Source organism: Sus scrofa, chromosome 1, assembly GCF_000003025.6.
Source record: "Sus scrofa isolate TJ Tabasco breed Duroc chromosome 1, Sscrofa11.1, whole genome shotgun sequence".
Lineage (NCBI taxonomy): Eukaryota > Metazoa > Chordata > Mammalia > Artiodactyla > Suidae > Sus > Sus scrofa.
Genome location: NC_010443.5, coordinates 55,800,032 through 55,817,899, shown reverse-complemented (window position 1 = coordinate 55,817,899; position 17,868 = coordinate 55,800,032).

Here is a 17,868-nt window from a genome sequence, read left to right as displayed (position 1 = left end):
AGATTCTTTTAAGATTATAAGAAAAGTTCTAGACTCTTTCCCCAGAAAAATGCATAAGGTCCCTAATTTTACATGTAATTTCAGAGAATTTGCAGATTCTCTGAAGCTCATGCAAGTGTCAGTAGACTCCTGATTAAGAATCGCTAATGTTATTACACGTAGAATGGATAAACGACAAGGTCCTACTGTACAGCACAGGGAACTATATCCAATCTCTTGTGATAGACCATGACGGAAAACAGTATTTTAAAAAAGAATAAAAAAGAATACATATATGTACACATATGATGGAATCACTTTGCTATACAGCAGAAGTTGGCATAACATTGTAAATCAACTACAATAATAATAACAAAAGAATTTCTAATGCACCTGGACAAGGGTTATATGGATGTTCACTTTATAACTATTTATTCAATAGTGCACATGTTACAAAGACCTTTTCTGTTTGTGTTATATTTCATAAAGAAAAGTAAAGGCGGAAAAGATGTAGAACTTTTCTACTCTTAGCTATGCTTTTTAGCTAAAGATCATTAAAACAGAGCTATATCCTGGTTTTCAAATAATCCGGATCTCGTGCTTTTCATCCTACCTCAGTCTTCTTCTCTATTATTATCCATATGCTATGCAACAGTTGGCTCCTAGACAAACAAACAACACAGCCATTGTGTTAGTCTATGTAATAAATGTAGTTTATCAATGTTAAAACCACAGAAGTCTAGGGTATTAGAATTTGCTGACAATTTCCCTTTCTAGTTTAACTGTCCTTATCCACAAAAATGCTTGATAATGGAGAGAGAAACTGCATTTTCAAGGTAATGATGAAAAAGAAATCGAGGCACAGGCAAGACAATGCAAATTGCTTTTATTGCAGTTGCTCTTAGAAAAGGCATGAACTATTTTCAGTCTACTTTCCCACATTCTCTCAGTCAAGAAGATCACAAGATCATTTATTAATCATCTTCATTAGAGAGATTCCTCTTTAGAGGTTAGTTACATGAGCACAGATTTAAAAAAAAAAAAAAAGCACATAGTTGAGTTCCCTGACACAAAAAGAGCAAGCTTCCTAAATTTTTTAGGCTGACTCTTAAAAAAAATTTACTTTTCTTGGAGTTCCCACTGTGGCTCAGCGGGTTAAGGACCCAATGTTGTCTCTGAGGATGCAAGTTCAATCCCTGGTCTTGCTCAAGCTGTGGGGTAGGTCGCAGATGTGACTTGGATCCAGTGTTGCTATGGCTGTGGTATAGGCCGGTAGCTGCAGCTTGGATTCAATTCCTAGCTTGGAAACTTCCATATGCTTCAGGAATGTAAAAAAAAAAAAAAAAAAAAAAAAAAAATCTATTTTCTTTATGACTGCCCATTACCTCTAAAGGTATGATGAAGGATGAGCAAAAGGATTAATTATTTGTCTCCCATCTTTTTTCTCCATCACATGAATCAGCCAGTGGGGAAACAACAAACCTTAGGATCAGATTTTCACAACCTAAAATGGAGGGGGGGAATTGAAACACTTACTGCAGATACCCAAGCATGGGGTCCCACTCTTTCATATGTTGCAAGAGATTCGAAATTATAAGAACACACAATGAAAACAATTAAAAATTAAATCTGTAATCTATCATGAAAATCAAGTTCCCTGGTAGCTCAGCAGGTTAAGGATCCAGCATTATCACTGCTATGGCTGGGGTCACTGCTGTGGCATGGATTGATCTCTGGCCTGGGAACTTCTGCATGCTGCCAGCACGGCCAAAGAAAAAGTGAATGCAATAGCGGTTCTTTTTATTTTTATATTTTTTTCTGGAGAAGGAAGGATTTATTACTTGCAGCAAGTAAAGAGAACACCAGGGATCTTTTCCAAAGCAATGTCTCAGTAGTGGTCCTTTCTTAAAGTTATTTTCCTTTCAAGCCAGGTAAATTTTGTGTATGTAGTCCTAGTGAGGAAAACAGGATTGAAAGCATAAAAGTCTTTGGATTCTCAATGGTGGAGAGTGAGGGTTACCTTATCAGAAATCCTGTGGCAGTCCCCCATGGTGAGCTCTGATATCTTACCTACTTACCTACTTTGTATAGAGAGATAATGTTACTAGATGGGGTTTTTTTGTTTGTTTGTTTTTTGTCTTTTTGCCTTTTCTAGGGCTGCTTCCTGAGGCATATGGAGGTTCCCAGGCTAGGGGTCCAATCGGAGCTGTAGCCACCGGCCTACACCAGAGCCACAGCAACACGGGATCCAAGCTGCATCTGCCACCTACACTACAGCTCACAGCAACGCCGGATCTTTAGCCCACTGATCAAGGGCAGGGATGGAACCCACAACCTCCTGGTTCCTAGTCAGATTCGTTAACCACTGCACCATGACGGGAACTCCACTAGATGGCTTTTTAATAAGGCACTTTTCTCCCTGTCTTTTACCCACCCACTCCCACACCCATCTCTCCATTCCTTAACTAACAAAATCTTCAGTAATGTCTTTTTTTTTTTTTTTTTTTTTTTTTAATTTAATGGCCATGCCCATGGCATATTGAAGTTACCAGGCCAGGGACTGAATCCCAGCTGCAGCTGCAATGAATCAAACCCACTATGCCACGGCGGGAACTCCAAATCTTCAGTAATGTCTTGAATCAACTGAATTATCTCCATTCCCATTTCTCCTGCATTAATTTAAAAAGCAACTTTTTTTTTTTTTTTTGGCCTGGATTCCTACCACTAATTGAGCACCAACTAATTGAGCTCCCTGCCTCCAGTGTTATACTGATTCTTCAAAAATGTAAATCTGATCAAGTCATTCCCCGCTTAAAATCGCATGAAGGCTTCTCAGTGGTCTTGGAGTAAAGTCCAGACACCTTGGCATGGCACACGAGGCCCTCACGATGTGGTCTCAGCTCACCTGTCCATGTTCGGCTCCTACAACCACCTCCACCTGCCCCCAGACCACACTCTTTCCACTCTCTGGCCATGGTGCATTACTCGCTGGCCTCCGTCTTCTCATATAGGTTACTTTCTCTATCTGAATGTCCCTTTTCCCTCTTTACCTGGTTAATTCCTCCATGTTTTCAGGGGCCATATTTCCTATGAAACTTTCTCTGACCTGTCAATTTTGGATTCAGGGTCCTAAACCTTCACTTCTATCTAACTCCCAAACATTTCCACCACCCCAAGAGGAACGTCTGTAGCCACTAAGCAGTCACTCCCTATGCCCTGTCCTCCCCGTACTTATATCTGACACATCTCTCAGTACTCCTGGGTAGTCTATTTTCTTGTCTCCCCAGCTAGATCATTAGCTCCTTGAAAGCAGGGAACATATTCTGAGGAATCCCCAGCATCAATGAACAGAGCCTGGGAAGTTAACAGTCACACCTGTCTCTCTGGGTTAGGGAGGCGAGTTTAGGAGTGGGTGAGGGAAAAAAAGAAATTTTTGATGTCTTTAACATCTCTACTGAAAAGTTAAAGTGATTTTGGAAGGAATTACAATTCTGGAGGGAAAAAAGAGGCATTTAAACGGCAGGTCTTCAGAAGAAGAATTTCCTCTGACTCTCCCCTTGGCTCTCATGCCTTAGGACCGCCTATGCATCCCCAGGAAGCAGCCCTTTATGCATCCCCAGGAAGAGAGATTGCTCTGTCTGCTCTCCTTCCTTCCATCCTCAAACTAGAGTCAGCAGTTTCCAATGATGCCTAGACATCAGAAGGTGGGTGCTAGGCTACTGGACCCCTAGACTTACAGGCTTCCTGGAAGAGCAGGTGTTGGGGATGGGCACAAGGGCTGGTGACTGGACCTCAGACCGAATTTCATCTTTGGGAAGTCCTCCCACTATGAAGGGCTCTATGGCATAGTTCCCAAGGACAAACTTTAATTTGGTACAGTCTAAACCCTTGTTAAAGAAATAATACTTTCAGATTCACAGACATAGAAAACAAACTTATGGTACCAAAGGGGAAAGGAGAAGGGAGGGATAAATTAGGAGTTTGGAATGAACACACGACAATATATTAAGAAGAGAAACAGGGACCTACTATAGAGCACGGGGAACTGTATTTGAATCTCATAATATCCTATTATGGAAAAGAATCTGAAAAAGAATATATATATAATATATGTGTGTATAACTCAATCACTTTGCTGTACACCTGAAACTAACACAACATTGTAAATCAGCTATACTTCAATTTTTAAAGAAGACATAATATTTTCTTGAAATGATTATCAATGAACTCACCTTGCTCTATAGTCCATAAGTTCTCATTTTTGTGAGGAGAAATTTTTTGACCCTCTTCCAGCTTCGCTGAAATTATGAGAGCCGCATTCCACTTTTAGCAGCTATTTTCTTATGGCCCAATAATGGCCAGAAATTCCATCAGATTGTGTTAATGTAGTTGTCTCTCCAATGGAGAGGGCTGGACTGCCAATTCCTCCTGGCACATGGCAAGTAGGAAAGTAAAAGTTCACCTGAATTTCTCTCCTGCACTCCAAGGTTCATTATCTCTAACATGAATCTTCTCTCCAAACCCATTCACTCCAGGTATCCTTTATTGGGGTGAACTGTCACTGATATTTAATAGCAGGCCCACTGATAGAAGCAGCCCCAAATCTGCATTGGGTAATGCTGCTGCTCCCTCTCCCTCATCCTCCATACCCAGACTTGTCACTAAACCAGCTCCTTCTACCTGCTTCACATGTCTTATGTCCATTCCCCACCCCCCACCCCAGTTACTTCCTTAGTTACTGTGTTCTGAGGTCTCTCAAATGCTTTATCTGCTTCTAGTCTGCCCCACTCCCAAATGCAAAGCTGATCAAATAATTCCCTATGTACAGGCCTTTGAAGATTTCCCATGACCTACAAGAGAAAATTCACCCCCTTAGGATGGGATGCAAGTTCTTCCTTGAGGTGACCTCTTGTCTCTGACCTACACTGTCCAATATAGTAGCCACGAACCACATGAGTCTATTTAAATTTAAATTAGTTAAAATTGGAGTTCCTGTCATGGCTCAGTTGTTAACGAATCCAACTAGGAACCATGAGGTTGCAGGTTCGATCCCTGGCCTTGCTCAGTGGGTGAAGGATCTGGCGTTGCCGTGAGCTGTGGTGTAGGTTGCAGACGAGGCTCGGATCCTGCGTTGCTGTGGCTCTGGCATAGGCCAGTGGGTACAGCTCCGATTGGACCCCTAGCCTGTGAACCTCCATATGCCACAGGAGCGGCCCAAGAAATGGCAAAAAGCCAAAAAGCCAAAAAAAAAATTTAGTTAAAATTACATGAAATTTAAATTTTAATTCCTCTCCACAGGTAGTTAGTGGCTACCATATTGGACAGTAAAGATATAGAACCTTTTCCATCATTGCAGAAAGTTCTGTTGGGCACTTATCTCATGCTTGCTGCACCTGAACTCAGACTTCCAAATTATTCTCACCCTTGAGCATTCTGTACTTTTGCTAAGCACCTTCTTTTAATTGGATTACTTGCCCCATGCAGCTGTGTCTTGAAAGGCACAGCTCAAATGTCACCTTATTCAGTGATGTCATTCCCAGTGATATCTCCCGCTGTCTTATGGATGGCCACTTCCCGCTTGGGGCCTCCTTTGCACTCTACACAGACCTCTATCCTGGCGCCCCCACACTCTTTGTCACCTATTGGTGTTCGGCTATGTTTTCCTTTACTACAGTGTGGGAAGCTTTTGGGGCAGGGCAGGGGCCCAATCTTACTCATCTTTGTATTCCCCGATCCTAGACCAATGCCTGACACAGAAACACACACTCAATAACAATTTCTGTGAATGAGAAAATATCATAACTAAATATTCATAAGGTCAAGATTCTATCAGTCTTCATAAACACTCCAATTGAAACCCTTCATCAACAGGTAAATACCTTGAAGAAGAAATATACTGCTAATCAGGTCATCAAAATACTACATATCCTCTATTAAATCAGAGGCTCAGGCTAGCACTGCATTTCACTTAAAATTAATCCATGAGCAGTGTGACAGTTTGAGTGGGTAACTGAAGTAGTTTGACAGGTGTAGCAGGAAGAGCCTGACTGCACAAAGAAGCAGTTCTGGCTTTGACAATTTTTAGATACACACCTGCAATCTTAAAAGTGTGAAAATTTGACTAGCATTCAAATATTTAAGTGCCTGGGTACAAAAATAGTTTATTGAGACATTTCCCATTACAAAAGTGGCATATTCTCTTCATGGAAATTTGGTGGGAAAAACTCCATCGCCTATAGTTTCATTAACAAAGATTAATATTAACATATTTGTGTAATTATTCTATGTTTATCCAGGTATGTATCTTACATTATTATACCTTATGTTATGCATAACATTTTTTTGGACAGCTATATACTTTATTCTAGCATATACATTTTTTTTTTGTTAGAGAAAGGGATACAGAACTTAGATTTTAATATTTACTTGTGAATTGCTGTGTTATTTCACAACATTCTTAACATTACAACACAACCGTTGCCACATCTTAGTATAGGCTCTGTATACCTTATTTTTAATATCTGCATAATATGCAATTGAGTAGATGTCAATAACTTACTGAAATATTCTCATTACTGATTATTTAGCATCTTTTCAAGCTTTCATCATCATAAATAACACTGGGACAAATCTCTCTCTCTCTCTCTTTTTTTTTTTGTCTTTTTTGCCATTTCTTGGGCTGCTCCCACGGCATATGGAGGTTCCCAGGCTAGGGGTCGAATCGGAGCTGTAGCCGCCAGCCTACGCCAGAGCCACAGCAACGTGGGATCCAAGCCACATCTGCCACCTACACTACAGCTCACGGCAACGCCAGATCATTAACCCACTGAGCAAGGCCAGGGATCGAACCCACAACCTCACAGTTCCTAGTTGGATTCGTTAACCACTGAGCCACAACGGGAACTCCCACAAATCTCTGAATATAAAAATTGTTTGTATTGTATATGATTTCTTCAGGAAAGTTTTCCAGATGTGAAATTTCTGAGTCTTTTTTTAATGTATGAATAAGCAATTGTCCCAGTATCATTTAGTGATTACCCACATTTTCCCACTGCTCTGCAGTGCTAGACATCAGTACTCAAACAGTTTGTTTTGGTTTGTGTTTGTTTTTGCTTTTTCAGTGGCACCCTCAGCATATAGAAGTTCCCCAGGCTAGGGATTGAATCTAAGCCACATTTTCGACCTTTGCCTCAGCTGCAAAAACACCAGATCCAACCAGCAACGCCACAGAAAGAAGCCAGATCATTAACCCACTGCGCCACAGTGGGAACTCTGAAATTTTTTTTTTTTTTTTAGGGCCACATCCACGGCATATGGAGGTTCCCAGGCTGAGGGTTGAATCAGAGCTGTAACCCATGGCCTACCCCACAGCCACAGCAATGCAGGATCTGAGCCGAGTCTGCAACCTACACCACAGCTCATGGCAATGCCAGATCCTTAACCCACTGAGTGAGGCCAGGGATTGAACCCTCGTCAGATTCATCAACCTCTGAGCCACAATGAGAACTCTCTCAAATGTTCTTAAACAAATGGGGAAATGGGTTCTCAATCCTATTCCATTGGTTTATTCGGTGATAAGTAAGCCGATACCACATTATTTTCATTGAAAGATTTGTGGGGGTTTTTTGTGTGTTTTTTTGTTTTGGCTTTTTAGGGCCACGTGGAAAATGGAGGTTCACAGGCGAGGGGTCCAATCAGAGCTGTAGCTGCTGGCTAGATATGAGCTGCCTCTATGACCTACACCACAGCTCATGGCAACGCCGGATCCTTAACCCACTGAGCAAGGCCAGGGATCGAACCCTCAACCTCATCATTCCTAGTCGGATTCATTTCCGATGCGTCATGATGGGAACTCCCTTAATTGAAAGATTTGTATAATAAGGCCATGTGTGTGATAGACATTGTCCCCCACCTGATTCTTCTTCAGGAGTATCTCGGGTTACAGAATAAGTCAAAGAGAAGCCCCTGTTTATTGGCCCCTATGTTTACTTCTTCACACTATGCTTGAACAACTATCTCAAAGCCTCCTAGTGCCAAATTCTTACACATCCAATTGCATTAAATACAGCCCACATTGGCATTTTTTAGAGCCTACCTGCCTTGCATATCCCACAAAACTGCATCCGATATTTACTAGCCATAGATAAGACCAACCTTGCAGCTGTAAAAGACCCCAAACTATTGCTGCCTGTCTTAGCTCAGGCAGCTACAACAAAACACCAAAGGCTGGGTGGCTTACAAAAAAGGCATTGATTTCTCACAGTTCTAGAGGCTAATTAAATCCAAGATCAAGGTGCCAGCATGTCAGGTTCTGGCAAGAGCTCTCCTCCTGGTTTCCAGATGGCCCCTCACTGTGTCCACACATTGATGGTGGTAGGAGGAGCAAGCCTTTTGATGTCTTTTTTTATATAGGCAGTAATTGCATCACAAGAACTCCACCCACATGACTGCATCTAAACCTAATACCTCCCAAAGTCTCCACCTCCTGACACCACCACATTGTGTGTGGGTGTTAGGGCTTTGACATAAGAATTTGGGGGAGGACGAAACATTCAGTCCATAACCCCGCCCCTAATAACTCTCTGAAGACTTCCTGACAGGTGTGAGTTGATATCTCCTTATAGTTTTGATTTGCATTTCTCTAATAATTAGTGATACTAAGCATTTTTTCATGTGCCTATTGGCCATCTGTATGTCTTGTTTTGTTTTGCTTTTGAGAAATGTCTATTTAGGTCTTTGGCCCTGGTCTAGCTTCTTTTATAGAGCATAATTATTTTGAGATTCACCCATGTCATTGTGTGTATCAATAATTCTTTCTCATTTATTGCTAATTAATATTTCAATGTATGGACATAGCACAATTATCATAGTAGTAAATATACATTTTTACTTGGTAAAAATAAGGTTATTTGGCTCAAAATCATAAAGTAGAACAGATTAGAAACTCATTCTTCACATTCAAGAAATTCTTCAGATAAGGATATAAGGAATAAATTGTGAGAAGAGGCTATTTGTGGTTTTTCGCTTTTTTTTTTTTTTTTTTTTTTTACTTTTTAAGGCTGCACCCTCAGCATATGGAGGTTCCCAGGCTAGGGGTCGAATCAGAGCTACAGCTGCCAGCCTACCCCACAGCCACAGAAATACAGGATCTGAGCAGCATCTGCAACCTACACCACAGCTCATGGCAATGCCAGATCCTTAACCCACTGAGCGAGGCCAGGGATTGAACCCACAAGCTCATGGTTCCTAGTTGGATTCGTTTCCGCTGCACCGTGATAGGAACTCTGAGGCTATTTGTTTTGATCAAAGATAGGAAACTTGTGATGAGAATAAAGTTTGAAAGAGAGTAAATCTTGGAGGAGAAGAGATTTGGAAAGCAAGAATAGAATATGATCTGCAAACCTAATTATAGAAGTTGGTAAGAAGTATAATAGTGAATTTCAAATGTTTAGATTTAATGAAGTTTAATTTATCAATCTTTTACTTTATGGTTAATACATTTTTTGTCCTGTTTAAAAAATCTTTGCCTAGGAGGTCCTATCATGGCCCAGAGGGGTATGAACACAACTAGTACCCATGATGATTCAAGTTTTATCCCCGGCCTCCCTCAGTAGGTTAAGGATCTGGCATTTCTGTGAGCTGTGGTGTAGGTCATAGATGTGGCTCAGATCCTGCATTGCTGTGGCTGGGGCTGTGACTGTGGCATAGGCCGATGGCTGCAGCTCCAATTCAACCCCTAGCCTGGGAATTTCCATATGCCATGGGTGCGGCCCTAAAAAAAAAAAAACAAAAAAACTGCCTAACCCCCAAATCATGAAGGTATCTAAGTTGCCTCCCAGAAGCTTTATTGTTCTTCCTTTTATATTTAGATCTACAACACACTGGAAAGTGATTTTGGTGCTTGATGTGAAATAAAAGTCAATTTTTTTTTCATATGGATATCAAATTGGCCCAGCACTATTTATTAAAAAGAGTATTCTTATCAGACACAACTTAGAATAGATTTACAAGGAGATCCTGCTGAATAGCGTTGAGAACTATGTCTAGATACTCATGTTGCAACAGAAGAAAGGGTGGGGGAAAAACTGTAATTGTAATGTATACATGTAAGGATAACCTGACCCCCTTGCTGTACAGTGGGAAAATAAAAAAAAAAAAAAAAGAGTACTCTTTCCCTGTGAACTACAGTGTCTCCTTTGTCATAAATCAAGTATGTTTAAATGTGTGGTTACTGGCCTGTTTGGATGGTATATTCCATTATTTTAGTTTATCCTTTGTATCAATACCATACCATATTAATTATCATAGCTTTGTAATAAATCTTGAAAAAAGCAAAATACTCTTTGTTCTTCTTTAATGTTGTATTGGTTATGTTTGGTCCTTTGCCTTTCGATATAAAACTTAAAATCATCTTGTTAATTTCCACAAAAATACTTGCCAGATTTTTATTGGTATCTATAGATCAATTTGAATCCACAGATTAATTTTTTAACATTTTTATAAAATTGAGTCTCCAATCCATGAACCCTCTCCCAGAGATTTTGAATCAATTGATCAACTATAGCTCTGGATCACTGGTATTTTTCCAAGATGCCCAGGTGCACATAATGTGCAGCCACAGTTCAGAAACAGTGCCCTCAAGGCTGACATTAGTATATTAATTTTTTTTTTGTCTTTTTGCCATTTCTTGGGCTGCTCCCATGGCATATGCAGGTTCCCAGGCTAGGGGTCGAATCGGAGCTGTAGCTGCTGGCCTACACCAGAGCCACAGCAATACGGGATCTGAGCCGCGTCTGTGACCTATACCACAGCTCATGGCAATGCCGGATCCTTAACCCATTGAGCAGGGCCAGGGATCAAATCCGCAACCTCATGGTTCCTAGTCGGATTCGTTAACCCCTGAGCCATGACAGGAACTCCTATTAATGGTGTTTTTGATAATTTTGATGAACTTGATCATTCAGTTAAAAATTATTTATATATATTATCATCCAGTCCTGGCTTTTTATCATTGGAACCTGTCAATGTTACCTATGTGGGCCCTAAAACCCCATACGAGTGTTCTTTTAAGGCAAAGGCAGGTAGCACAGACACACATAGGAAAAGGCAATATGAAAACAGAACAAAAGGAGATGTAGCTACAAATCAAGGAATGCCAACAATCTCTAGAAGCTGTAAGAGGCAAAGAACAGATTTCCCCCAGAGTGTCCAGAGGGAACATGACCCTGATGATATTTTTATTTCAGACTTCTGATCACCAGAAGCTGTGAGAAAATACATTTCTGCTGCTTTAAGCCACCTAGTTTGTGCTGATATGTTATAGCAGACCTAGGCAATCAATACATGACCTTATTGGACAACATCTGCTAATCTAAACCTGCAAGTTAAATATGCTAGAAGAAACAAATAGAGTGAGTGGATAAGCACATAGACTTTGGACATAAACAGCCTTACTGGTGGTGCAAACTTGGGAAAGTTACTTCCACACATGAGTGTCGTTTTTCTAATCTGTACAACAGTACCTGCCAGCCATATGGTTCTTGTGATAATTAAATCACTATGGCACAGGAAGCTCTGGGAGAGATCCTGGAACAAAGTGAGTAATCAAGAAGTGCTAGCAGCTACTATAAGAAAAAAAAAAATCACATGAAGAGAGAAAGAACATGATAGCAATAGGGCAATTAGAGCTTTTTTGGTTTTTGATATTTTAAGGAAAAGTATCTCTTTCTCTAACATAAATTTTTAATCAGAGGTACACAGAGGAGTGTCTAAGGCTGTGTGGACCTGAAACTATATTTAGACTTTTGTGTACAGTGCATCTTTTTTTTTCCTGTAGAGAGCAGTAATAGTTTCATCAGATCCTCAAAGGGTTTTATGACTCAATAAAGGCCAAGAAGGATTGAAAAAGATTGAGAGGGTGAGAACAGGGTGTGCAGTGATGGGGATAAACCTGTTCAACAACACCCAGCCTCGCACTCTTCCTCCTCTCATTGAAACAAGCTTCACAATGATCATTTTGGGCAGGAGGACCGAGGAGCACAGCACAGGAGCAGCACCAAGGGGTGGCTCTAGGACACGTGTTTTAGGTTCACCCTCCTGCCCCAATAAATACATCTAAGTAGAAAGAGCAGCAGACTATGCAAATGCAGTTTCTAGAGACATCCTCTGCTCCTTCCAGTATGTTGCTGCCCCAGCCTGTCCTGTACAGAACATTCTGGGTGTGGTTAATGCAATAAGTCAGATAGTCCATGGGGTGTTTTGGGAAGGGAGAGTTACGACTGGCCTACAACCGAGACAGACAAATACTATATAATATCACTTATTCGTGGAATCTAAAAAAATGACACAAAGGAAACAGAAAGATATACAGACATAGAAACCAAACTTATGATTACCAAGGGGGATTGTGGGGAGGGACAAATTAAGAGTTTGAGATTAACATATACATACTACTATATATAAAATAGATAATAAAGTAGATACTAGAACTGGGAAATATACTCAGTATCTTGTAATTATAACGGAAAAGAATCTGAAAAATAATATATATATTTATATGTACATAAATTTATATATAATATATATAAATATATATATTCAGTTTATTTTAACTGAATATATATGTGTGTGTGTATACATACATATATATATATAACTGAATCACTTTGCTGTACACTTGAAACTAATACTATATTGTAAATTAACTATACTTCAGTTAAAACACACACACACACACACACACACACACATGACTTGTCTACAGAGACAATAGTGGAATTGATAAGATGGTTTCTGGTTTCCTCACTTTAGAAAACCATAATAGGAGAAGTATAAACCAGAGGAGCCCTACGTAACCTCTCAGCCCTGTAATTCTGTTATTTTAAATCTACAGTGGCCTAGATCTGCTCCCTTCGTACCCCGGAATAGAAAACTGTAGCAGAACTCAAGCTGAAGTAGAGAAACGACATGGAACAGTGGGCCAAGCTAACCAGGTGAAACTGAGCTTACCACCTGTGTGTTAGGAGGCCTGCCTAGCAGAAAGTTTATTAATTCTGATACCAAGTGAGATGAAGCTGAGGTCTGTGGTGTCTAAATATCAAGAAATGATGAAATGAAAGGTTACTGGCGGATCATCAGCGCTGTTACAAAAATTGTACTCTAATATTGGAAAGGTTGAAAGTCCAAATTTGTAATGCTTTCAGCATGTAAAAGTAAGATGCTATTAAATTCCCTCGATGGGGGAATTGAGGGGACGTGTACTGCCAAGTATCTGACTTTCATTCCCAGAAAGAACAATAATTAGATAGTGATCCTCGGAGGTAAACATAGCTCCTAAGAAGGAAGAAACTCCCTCCTGCTGCATGAATGTCATCTTTCATACAAAAATCAATGCCAAAAAAATCAATGCAAAGAACTGCTTCCAAATTCAGCCTCAACGATACACAATACGTGACAACGACTCAAATGATCTCAAAGATTCCCACTTAGACCACACTGCCAACTTTTCCTAGCTATATGTAAGGGAGCCACCTACTGCCAAAACAGGATCTTACAGCTGCTCCTACAGCTGCAAATTCATCCATTTCCCCCCAACTACACAACAGCGTATGTTTAGCGCTAATAATCCAGACCAAGAATTTTATAGAATTTAGGAAAATGACATAACTTTTAGGGAGAAGCAACTCACAGGACCCTCCCTGTCTCTTTTGCAAGTCAGAAAATATTTGTTAAGGACTTATATCCATACTTACATCCATATAGACTGTGTAATTCTCAAGGAAGGTTCTGGCATGCAGGAATTAAGAAGGCCATCTGAAATAACACGTCTCTGCCAATTTCCTTCTTAGTGTTGTTGGTAGTATTAATCCTTCCTGAACCTGTCTTTGCCTGGCCCAAGCCTGCCCAACCTGCAACCTCAGCTTAAGCCATATCTCCCCCCTGAAGCTCCAGCTCACAGTGACCTCTGCTTCGTGGATCTCTGCTCAATCCCTGCAGTGCCCCACTTACTGGTGGTTCATCATACATGCGCTGCTTCACGATGATATATACTAAGGACTAGCATTTGCCATATGCCAGTGCTCTTTTACACACTTTTCTTTCATGAATGTATTTAGTTCTCAAATTAACCCTAGGAGGTGGTCACTAATACAATATGCACTTTGCAAAAGAGGAAACTGAGGCCCACAGAGCTTTGACAAAAAAAAAAAAAAAAAAAAAAAAAAAAGCTTGTCTTGTCCGACATCATCAAGGTTAATAAACAGTGGAGCCACAATGAAATCCATGCATCCAACTTGTCTGTAAGCACCTAGAGGACAAGAACTATGCTGTAAAATTCTTTTGAGTTCTCACAGTGCCTGATCTTGTGCTAGTCTCATAGGAGCGGATGTTTATAGTTTTACTACAGTTTACTGATTTTCTGGGAAGTCAGAAGACCCAAGGAAGAGGATTGTTTCTTTTGTATCCCATTAATCAGCCTGATACAAATCAGGTCTGGCAAAAAATTATAGTAGTAACAAAGAACTTGTACTGAGGATGTACTGAGCTGGGCACTGCACTAAGTTTTCTTTTTTTTTTTTTTTTCCCCGCACCTGCTGGGTGCAGAAGTTCCAGGGCTAGGGATCGAAGCTGCACCACATCAGAAACCCAAGCCACTGCAGTGGCAATACCTGATCCTTAACCTGTTAAGTCACCAGGGAACTCTGTAAATATTTTTATATATTAATGTATTTAATCCTTTTAATAAGCCTTTTCAGAGAGGTACATATTTTATCCATAAGGAAGCTGAAGCATAGAGACATGAAGTAACTTGCTTGAGATTATAGAGACTCCAATCTAAGCCTAACCTAGAGTTTATCATCTCAAACTTACTGTAAAAGAATCTTTATCTTCAATGAGATTTTTATGTTTTTAGGGCTGCAACTGGTATATGGAAGTTCCTAGACCAAGGGTCAATCGGGGCTGCAGCTGTTGGCCTACACCACAGCCACAGCAACACAGGATCTGAGCCACGTCTGTGACCTACACCACAGCTCATGGCAACACCTGATCCTTAACCCACTGAGCAAGGCCAGGGATCAAACCCACAACCTTATGGATACTAGTCGGTTTGTTACCACTGAGCCACAAAGGCAATTCCCAATGAGCTTGTGGAGAATATTCAGGGAGGAAGATGGCCTTCCCCCTGTAACATCAACTCCTAATCTTGTAAAAGTGGTGCCTGAGGGAGGACCTCCTAGCATGATTGCAAAAGCCCTGGGGTAGCCCAGGGTTCCTGCTGCCCCACCAAGCTGGCCTCAGGAGGGCAGTGTTCCCCTTTTAAACACCTCAGCTTTTAAAATGCTTGTTCTTTAAACCACAACAACCCTAAAGCAAGACTGGAATATTTAATCGGAATTTACCAAAGTCCAGGGTACTAACACAAAGAAAGCATAACGTAAAAGTACCATAATCTGGTTACAAGATGCGCTCCGCTCTCCAAGGCTGGAACAAAGGGGACTGTTGACTTTCCGTCCTGCTGAGGCTGCATCCTTGCAACTACCATTCCAAAGCACTCATCTGGCCCATTTCCTCCTCAAAGTCAGGCCCTTAGAGGGCTGGGTCCTGGAGGAGGTCAGGCTTTCCTGTGGGGTGAGGCAGCATTCAGAACACCTGGTTCCTGTGTGAGGGCCTGCCTATTCCATAGATAATGGCCCCTGGAGATGCCTGTTCTCTCCGGCAGACACCTACCCTTCAGCCTCTCCTCCAGGAATGAGACCTGCTCTTAAGCCTCAACAGGACAACATCACAAGTCTAACACCTGAGATAATTACACGTATGGTAATAGGTGACCACACACTAACTCCTTCGGTCAGAGTATCAAAAGATGAAGACTCACACCGGGAAGCCTGAGAGATTAGAGAAGCCCCCAAACTGACGGAGTCCAGCGGAGAGCACAGCCGGAGGAGCCAGTCTGCCTGTGCACATGCGCAGACTAGGGGGTGTGGATGCGTGTGTTTGTTTTCGGATAATGTAATTTGAGGCGCTAATGACTGGAAAACCACCAAGAAGAGGCTTGTGGAGACAAACTGGGGGCAGTACATCAGTTAGTAGACCCTGCCAGGAGCCTGACTACCTCGAGGAGAACCAGATTCATAATCGTAGATGCTCAAAAAGCTATGTGTTAATTTCGCTGAATGCCTTCATAATGCTTTTATTTATTTTTTTCAGTCATGCCCATGGCATGCGGAAGTCCCTGGCCAGGCGGGCCACAGCAGTGATCTGAGCCAGAGCGATGACAAAGCCAAATCTTTAACTGGTGAGGCCACCAGGGGACTCCTGCTTTTATTTTTTAAAACCAACTATTTCTGAATCTGGCAGGAGTGCTTTACCTAAAAGTTTTTTCTCTGACCCTTGCCTCTGGGATCCGTTTGGTCCACGCATCCAGATCCGGATAGATATCATGTGGTCCAGCAACTCCTTCTAATAAGGTGCATACCTCAAGCACTAGGCACTGCAGTCAGTGGTTACTGATGAGAATAGATGAAACAGTTGCTTCCCTTCTGATCATTTAGAAATAATGTTATCAGTCATGACTATTTTTTTTTTGTCTTTTTGTTGTTGTTGTTGTTGTTGTTGCTATTTCTTGGGCCGCTCCCGCGGCATATGGAGGTTCCCAGGCTAGGGGTCCAATCGGAGCTGTTACGCCAGAGCCACAGCAACGCGGGATCCGAGCCGCGTCTGCAACCTACACCACAGCTCAAGGCAACGCCGGATCCTCAACCCACTGAGCAAGGGTAGGGACCGAACCCGCAACCTCATGGTTCCTAGTTGGATTCGTTAACCACTGCGCCACAACGGGAACTCCAGTCATGACTATTTTCTAGATGCAACTGTTTTTCCAAAAAAAAATCTTCTGTAGACATAGATTTCTGTGACATCTTTACATAAAGGTCTGCAAATGACAGGCTGCAGGTCAAATTCATCCCCTTGCCTGTTTCTTGCAAACTTAGAAGACTTTTATACTTTTAAAATAGTTTCAAAAAACAAAGGACAATAATACTTTGTGACATGTGGAATTATGTTAAATTCAAATGTCGGCATCCATAATAAAGTCTGATGGGAACACAGCCACGTTCATCCGTCTAAGGCTGCTTTTGCTCTACAAGGGCGGAGCAGAATAGTTACAACAGAGAGGGTATGGCATGCAAAGCCTAAGTATTTCATATCTGGTCCTTAACAGAAAAAGTTTAGCAACCCCAACACAGTGTAACGGACAGTCATATTTGATGGATATACTACATCTTCATAATTTTTCAAATCATCTCAGTGGCCTTACATTACTGTTGAAGAAATGAGAGGCCCAAAGAGGTTATAAACGGTTGCCGTAGTGGCTTAGTAGAAACGAATCTGATTAGCATCCATGAGGATGCAGATTCTATCCTTGGCCTCTCTCAGTGGGTTAAGGATCCAGCATTGTGGTGAGTTGTGGTGTAGGTCAGAGAGGTGACTTGGATCTAGCATTGCTGTGGATGTGGTGTAGGTGGGCAAATATAGCTCTGATTTGACCCTCAGCCTGGGTACTTCCATATGCAGCGGGTGCTACCCTAAAAAACCAAAAAACAAAACAAACAAACAAACAAACAAAAAAAGGTTATAAACAGTTTGAATGATCCAGTCTGAACTAAAACATTTGGCCAAATCATTTAGGCTCTCTAAACCTTAGTTGTATCACTTATCAAAAAATAGTGTTGCCCTTATACAATTTTGGTGGAGAGGAAAGGAAATAATGCATACATGAGGTTTAGCACAGTGTCTGGCATAAGGACTTACTAAACATAGCTATTTTTATTAACTAATAATATCATTATGACTATTAAAACTCAGATCTTCTGATTCAGCCTAGTACTTTTT